Below are 6,619 nucleotides of genomic sequence, written 5' to 3' on the forward strand. Positions count from 1 at the left end.
AGAAAGTAACGTTGACTTATATCATTATCATGTGTAAAATAGATAAGTCATAGGAAACTGCTATGCAACAGAGGGATCCCAGCCTGGCGGTCTGTGATGACCTAGAGGGGTGGGATGGGAGCAGGGAGGGAGGCTCAAGAGGAAGGGGATATACGCACAATTATGGCTGATTTATGTTGTTGTACAACAGAAACCCATACAAGACTGTAGAGCAGTTTTCCTCCAATTAAAAAATTAATAATAAAAAAAGAAAATGAGGCAAACTGGGGCCATTGGGTGCATGTCTGAATACACTGGGGTACACATTTGCATCCACTAACGAACTGATTCATGCAAGTAATAGCCAACTCTCTGCAGATCCACGTGGAAAATAACCCATGGCCAATTCCTAACCCCTCCTCCCCTCCACCACTATTCAGCACATTTCTCAGGCTCTCTCCAGATGGTCCAAGTCCCTGCCAGGATTGCCCACCCACCTTCTGTTTCTTTAAACTCCACCCATTCCTTTAAAGCCTACTCCAAGCCTCCCCACCTTCCATGAAACCGTCTCTAAAGGCCCCAGCGTGGGAAGAAGACCCTTCTAAATTCAGGCTGCCTGTCTCCATACAAAGTTTTCTTCATGCCCTCCCTCCCCCATCTTTGAGACAGGTTCACATTTCATGAAACGTAAGTTCCTTGAGGTCAAGGAAGACCCCGTCACGTACTGCTTTAATGGTCCCTATGCTGAAGCTGCAACTCCAGTACTTTGGCCACTTCATGCGAAGAGTTGACTCACTGGAAAAGACTCTGATGCTGGGAGGGACTGGGGGCAAGACGCGAAGGGGACGACAGAGGATGAGATGGCTAGATGGCATCACTGACTTGATGGACGTGAGTCTGAGTGAACTCCGGGAGTTGGTGATGGACAGGGAGGCCTGGCGTGCTGCGATTCATGGGGTCGCAAAGAGTCAGACATGACTGAAAGACTGAACTGAATTGAACTGATGCTCAACAAAAAACTTCCTTTTGAATCTATATCAAAAAGAACAGTGACTTCCCTGGTGGTGAGTGATTAATAATCTGCCCACCAATGCAGGGGACATGGTTTGATCCTTGGTCCAGGAAGACCCCACGTGCCTTGGAACAGCTACGCCCCCATGCGCCACACCTACTGAGCCCACGCTCTAGAACCCTTGCTCTGCAACAAGAGAAGCCACTGCAATGAGAAGCCTGCACACCGCAACTGGAAAGTGGTCCCCACTCAGCACAACTGGAAAAGGCCAGCACGCAGCCACAGAGGCCCAGTGCAGCCAAAAATAAATGAGTAAATAAAAGAACAATGATCTCTAACATGTTCTTATAGAGAAGCAGTTGATAACAGTTCAAATTCTGGCTCTCCCTTGCTAGGTGAGCTCAGGAAATAGGTTTAGCTTCTCTGAGCCTCCATTTCCCTGTGGGGACAATGAAGAAATTAAGCCCTACCTCACAGTGTTTTGAATCCAATGAAATATGAGTGTTCAGCTTTGAAAACAAAAATGGACGTGTTACAGGTACTCGAACAGGGTTTGCCTGGTGCCAACCCCCGCTCCAATTTTTGTTCAGTGCATTTAACAAAACTCTTTCCATTACAGGGGCTTCCCAGGTGACACTAGTGGTAAAGAACCACCCTGACAAAGTGGGAGACGTAAGAGATGCTAGTTTGATCCGTGAGTCAGGAGATCTCCTGGGAGAAGGCATGGCAACGCACTCCAGTCTTCTTGCCTGGAAAACCCCATGGACAGAGGAGCCTGGTGGGCTACAGTCCATGGGGTTGCACAGATTCAGACATGACTGAAATGACTTAGCATGAACGCACACACACTTCCTATATATCCCTTCCAGAAGCCTTGCAACTACCCCATGAAGTAGATTCTATTATATTACTATTGTTCAGTCGCTCAGGTGCATTGATTCTTTGTGCCCCCATGGACTGCAGCAGGCCAGGCTTCCCTGTCCTTCACTGTCTCCTGGAGTTTGTCCATTGAGTCAATGATGCCATATTATATTAGTGTGTTTGTTTTACAGATGAAGAAACTGAGGTCTGGGAAGTTCATGTAACTCTAACCCAAGGCAGCACCACTAATGAATACTGGAAATAGCCTTCTAATGGGGTCCATCTGACTTTAAAGTCCAGGCAGCCTGGCTGGGGTATGGCATCTAGACGCAATGGCAGTTAGGTTCAAGCACCTAGAGGTAATGCCAGTTAGGACAGGGCTCAGGTAAGTGTGCAGTGAAAATGAAGATGGAGAGTCAGGTGGGGTTCCAGGGGCTGTGGTGAGGCTCCCTGACCCACCACCCTATGACAGGAAGGGTACAAGGCCAGAAGGACCCAGGCATGGCAGCCCTCTGCGTGATCGGCTTTGCCTCCATCGAGATGCTGAGGAATTCAGATTGTGGGCAGTCACCATGGCGATGGCGCTGGAGAAGGCATCAAGCAGAGAGCTTCTCCTGACCCAGCCTTTCTTTTAGGGGAAGAGCAACAAGATTCCCCAGGTACTTCCTGATTCCCAAGCCTCAGCCCACCCCACTCCTTGCCCAGAGTCCAAGCCCTCCATGGAACAGCATCATCACAAGACTATGGGAAGGGGGACAAAGGGAGGAAAATTCAGGAGAGCCAAGAAGGTCTCTGCTGCCCCAGTGTCTCCCCCACCATTATAAATGCCACCAGCAGATGTTCAAGGTAAGGTTTCAAGGAGGTGAGGAGGGGGCAGGAGTAGGGAAGGAAACTCGCGCTGGTGTCAAGCATTGTGCTACACCCTTAAGGTCCAAGATTTGCTTCGATTTCACAATATTTGAAGGTATTGGTATTTCCACTTCTGTTGTTCAGTCACTTGGTCAAGTCCAACTCTTTGCAACCCCATGGACTGCAGCACGTCAGGCTTCCCTGTCCTTCACTATCTCTTGAAGTTTGCTCAAACTCATGTCCATTGAGTCAAGAGATGCCATCCAACCATCTCATCCTCTGTCATCCTCCACTTAACAGATAAAGAAATGGAGATTCAGAGAGGTCAAGCATAAGTCAGGGCTTAGCTCTGCCAAACCTTGAGCCCACCAGACCTGTCTGATTCAAAATCTGTGACTTTAAAGGGTTATCATGTCCATGTTTGGGGAATGATGACTGTTGCCAAAAAAACACAGCCTCTGTTCACCAATGCAGAATATAAATACAGAGTTTTAGGGGAATAGAAAGGAGTAGCTTTATTACTTTGTCAGGCAAAAAGGGGACCACAGCAAGTTAATGCTTTCAAGACTATCTCCCTTCCTGGGAAATTGGAAGAGGTCTTATAGTTTTAGGATGGAAAATGGGGCTGAAGGTAAGGATCAGGGTTGATTCGGTCTTACATTCTTCTTCTCCTCTTGGGGGCATTGAGATGGTTAGGGCTGGCATCAGGTGATTCCAGGATAGGTTCCTCAAGGTCATCATCCCATAACATTCTTTCTAGAACAAAGAATGTTCCCAGAGGAACGGAGTGTTAGAGAGTGTTGTCTTGAAAGGGTAAGCGTCAGGTGTAGCTAGAGGGCAATCATTTTCAGAGTGCAATTAAGCCAGAAAGAGAGGGAAAACAAACATCTGTAGGTTAACCGGGTGGCAAGAACAGGGGCTGGATAAGGGCTAACATAATGGAGTGCTTCAATTAGGTTTTGCTACAGCATGGCTAGTTGAGAGGAAGGCAGAGGAAATGGAATATAATTCAGGGCAGGGCAGGTGGAAGATGGGTTGCTGAGGTGGGGGTGGGGGTGGGGGAGTCCTAAAACCAAAACTCAGCTAAAGGAGCCTGTCCTTAAATCTAAAGCCTCTCCTTCTCCTCTCCTTTGTCCCCTGAGTCTCCCTATCATATCCCTTCCCTGGGAATATGACAGGAAGAAGGAGGAGGGTGAGGGAGTTTAGAACACTGGTGTATATGCCCTGGTACCCACTTGGAGACGGCAGCTGGTGGGGGTGAGGCGGGGATGGGAGGGGGAAGACCCTCACAAGCAGAGACTGTCCCTGACCCTCCTGCAGACTTGTATTAAAAAGAATCCAGGAAATAATTACAGGATGGAGAGGATTTATTAAATTGGATAAGTCCTGGCTACAGCCTTCTTTTTAGGCTTTGAGTAGTGTATGCATTTTTTTTTCATTAAGGCTGCATAATAAAATAATTGCATAATTAGTAAGGAATTTGTTTCCTCTCAAGGAAGAGTCTTTAATCCCCCTAAAGAACACCTCCCCTCCCCCAGGCTCTGCTTTTATGATGACTGAGGAAGACCTCAGGTGAGAAGGAAGATTACCTTTCTAATGAACAACCCCTGGAGGCGAGAAACAAAGGTCACTCCCCACCACTACCCTAACTCCAAACTTGAATCACTGATGGCTCAGGCTGGCAGAACCTCTTGGGGGTCATTATGTCCATCCTCCTTCTCGACCCAGACCACTCCCGTGGCCCAGCTCGTGTTCCCCAAACGTGTAGTTCTCAGAAAATGTGTGGTTCTCAGAATCATCATCAAGTGCAGATCCCTGGGTTCCAGTCCTGTATAACCCAGGAGAGTAACAGAGTTGCAGTTTTCCATATCCAGTGTCACCTAACAATTGTTATTCACATTAAAGTTTGATAACTACCCGTCCATTTGGAACACAGAGAGCGAGGCAGGGAGTCAGGAAGAGGAGGACTCGATGCTGATGGAAAAGAGCTTGTGGAAGAGTTGTGTGCCCTCCTCATTCTCTGTATACCACAAAGAATTAGGGAAAGGCTCATCTACTGTCAAGTCTAGCTACTGTCCCTTCTCCTACTTGATCCTCACTTTTTCCATCTGTACAATGGGGGATTGTGCCAGAATTTTAAGCTCCCTTCCAACTCTGAGATTCTTTGATTCAAAGACCTGTTATCAACCCACACCTTATGATCTGCCCTCTACTCTGATCAATTATCCCTCCCAGGTACAGGCAGAAGTGACCCTACCATTCCGATGAAAGAATACAGATGTCAGGACAGTTTAATCCTGGAAAGGACTCTCTTCTTCAGATTCCAAAATTAAAACTCTGATCCCTAGATGAACACAAACATCCCTGGGAAGGGTTGAGTTGTCACGAGCTTCTTTATCCCTCACAGCAGGTTCTACTAGGAAGAAAATGGAGAGAAAAAATGTAAGACTACTCAGCTAAGAAGGAGGTAAGAAGATGGAGAAATGAAGTGACATCAGTGGTCTGGGAGTCCAGGGTCTTGGATTCCAGTCCTAACCCCTTATGCTCCACCCCTGCTCAGCCTGCCTCTGCCCCTGAACCATCCTGGGTTCCTGTCCAAGTTTCCTGGGGCAGTTCAGCTCCTCAGTCTCCATCCAGAAAGCCACCCCTCCCTTCCCCAGGCACAACCATCCCTCATTCATCACTGTCACATTCCACAGAGGGCTTTTATTTAACAACCAATTTATTTCCAATTTAACTAATCTAGGGATGGGCCATCTCTCTTGCACGCAAACCAACGATGCCTGGGTTGTAAATAGACTTACAAACGGGTGTGCTGGATAATAGAAACTCTCATCACAGCCACATCAGGAGAGAGCGGAGAGGAGGGAGGAGGGGTCACGAGATGGCACGGTGATAAAATATGCAAACCCCCCAGATAAACAGTCCTGGCCTCCCCCACTCCTGGCCTCTGCACTCAGTGCTGCATGATTATTTATTTATTTGTCTCACTGATCTGGCGACTCACCTCGAGCCCAGACAAATGCTTCATAAACAATGCATGAGATGCCAACTCGGGGTTGGGTGGGAGCACACAGGTGCTCAAGGAGGTGGCCAGGATGTGGCCCGAAACCCAGCTCTCCTGACCCACCCTCACCCCTGCTGGCAAAGCTGCTTGTACTTAGGTGAGACCGCTGCCCCAGATGAGAGGAAACTTGCTCTTGGAATGGGACAGCTCATCAGTAGTCTACAAGGCCCAGCCTGCCCAAGGAACACGTATCGATCCACTGGATGTATCCGATGGGCAGAAGGGCTTTGTTTACAAGGCCAGTGAGGCTGCATCAAGGCTCAGGGTATCTCCCGGGCTGGGTGGGCTGCGGTAGGTCGCCAACAGGCCTGAGGCTGCCTCCATGCCTCGGCTCCCCTGCCCTCCTGCTCTGCCTCTCTCCAGATTCTCAGCTTCTGTGCAGACCCCTGGTGCCCCATCCAGGACTAGCCCTAGCTGGGGGAAGAGGCATTAGGCCAGGAAACTGGATTTCAGAAAGAATGGAGTCACTTTCTAGCTTGGCAATTTGGAGTAAATCGTCTCACCTCCCACGTCAGTTCCCTTCCCTGAAATGAAGGCCTTGAACCAGACCATCTCCGAGGTCTTTCCAGCTTACCTTCTAAGAGGTGGAGACACAGACAGGGTGGCTATACTGTGAGAACAATTCATCCTCCAACTGAGAGACTGTCCAACACAACTCTGAACTACACCTCCTAAGACTCTGCTTTACTCAGCACTTTCCAGAGCTACCTTGGAGGACTGGGCAAGTTTATGCTAAACAAACAGCACTTTGTCATTAGGAACATATATATAGTGGTTATGTCGCTGCGGGAATGGAGAGTCCATCCCAGGCCAGGCCTTTTGGGAGGACGTCCCCACTGAGCAGCCTCTCC

At 48.6% G+C, this 6,619-nt stretch overlaps 1 long non-coding RNA gene across 1 annotated transcript; it reads right to left on the reverse strand.

Annotated features, from left to right (window-relative positions):
* Nucleotides 1-3,190: 3,190 nt before the first annotated feature.
* Nucleotides 3,191-5,117, reverse strand: LOC147357493 (uncharacterized). Its single transcript, XR_015142478.1, has 2 exons — nt 4,959-5,117; nt 3,191-3,457 (listed from the first exon to the last, which is right to left on the reverse strand). It is a non-coding gene; the product is annotated as an uncharacterized LOC147357493 (long non-coding RNA).
* Between the last annotated feature and the right edge of the window lie 1,502 nt (nt 5,118-6,619).

This window comes from Bos grunniens, chromosome 15 (genome assembly GCF_055505025.1).
Source record: "Bos grunniens cultivar Pamir isolate PY7600 chromosome 15, Bosgru_T2T1.0, whole genome shotgun sequence".
Lineage (NCBI taxonomy): Eukaryota > Metazoa > Chordata > Mammalia > Artiodactyla > Bovidae > Bos > Bos grunniens.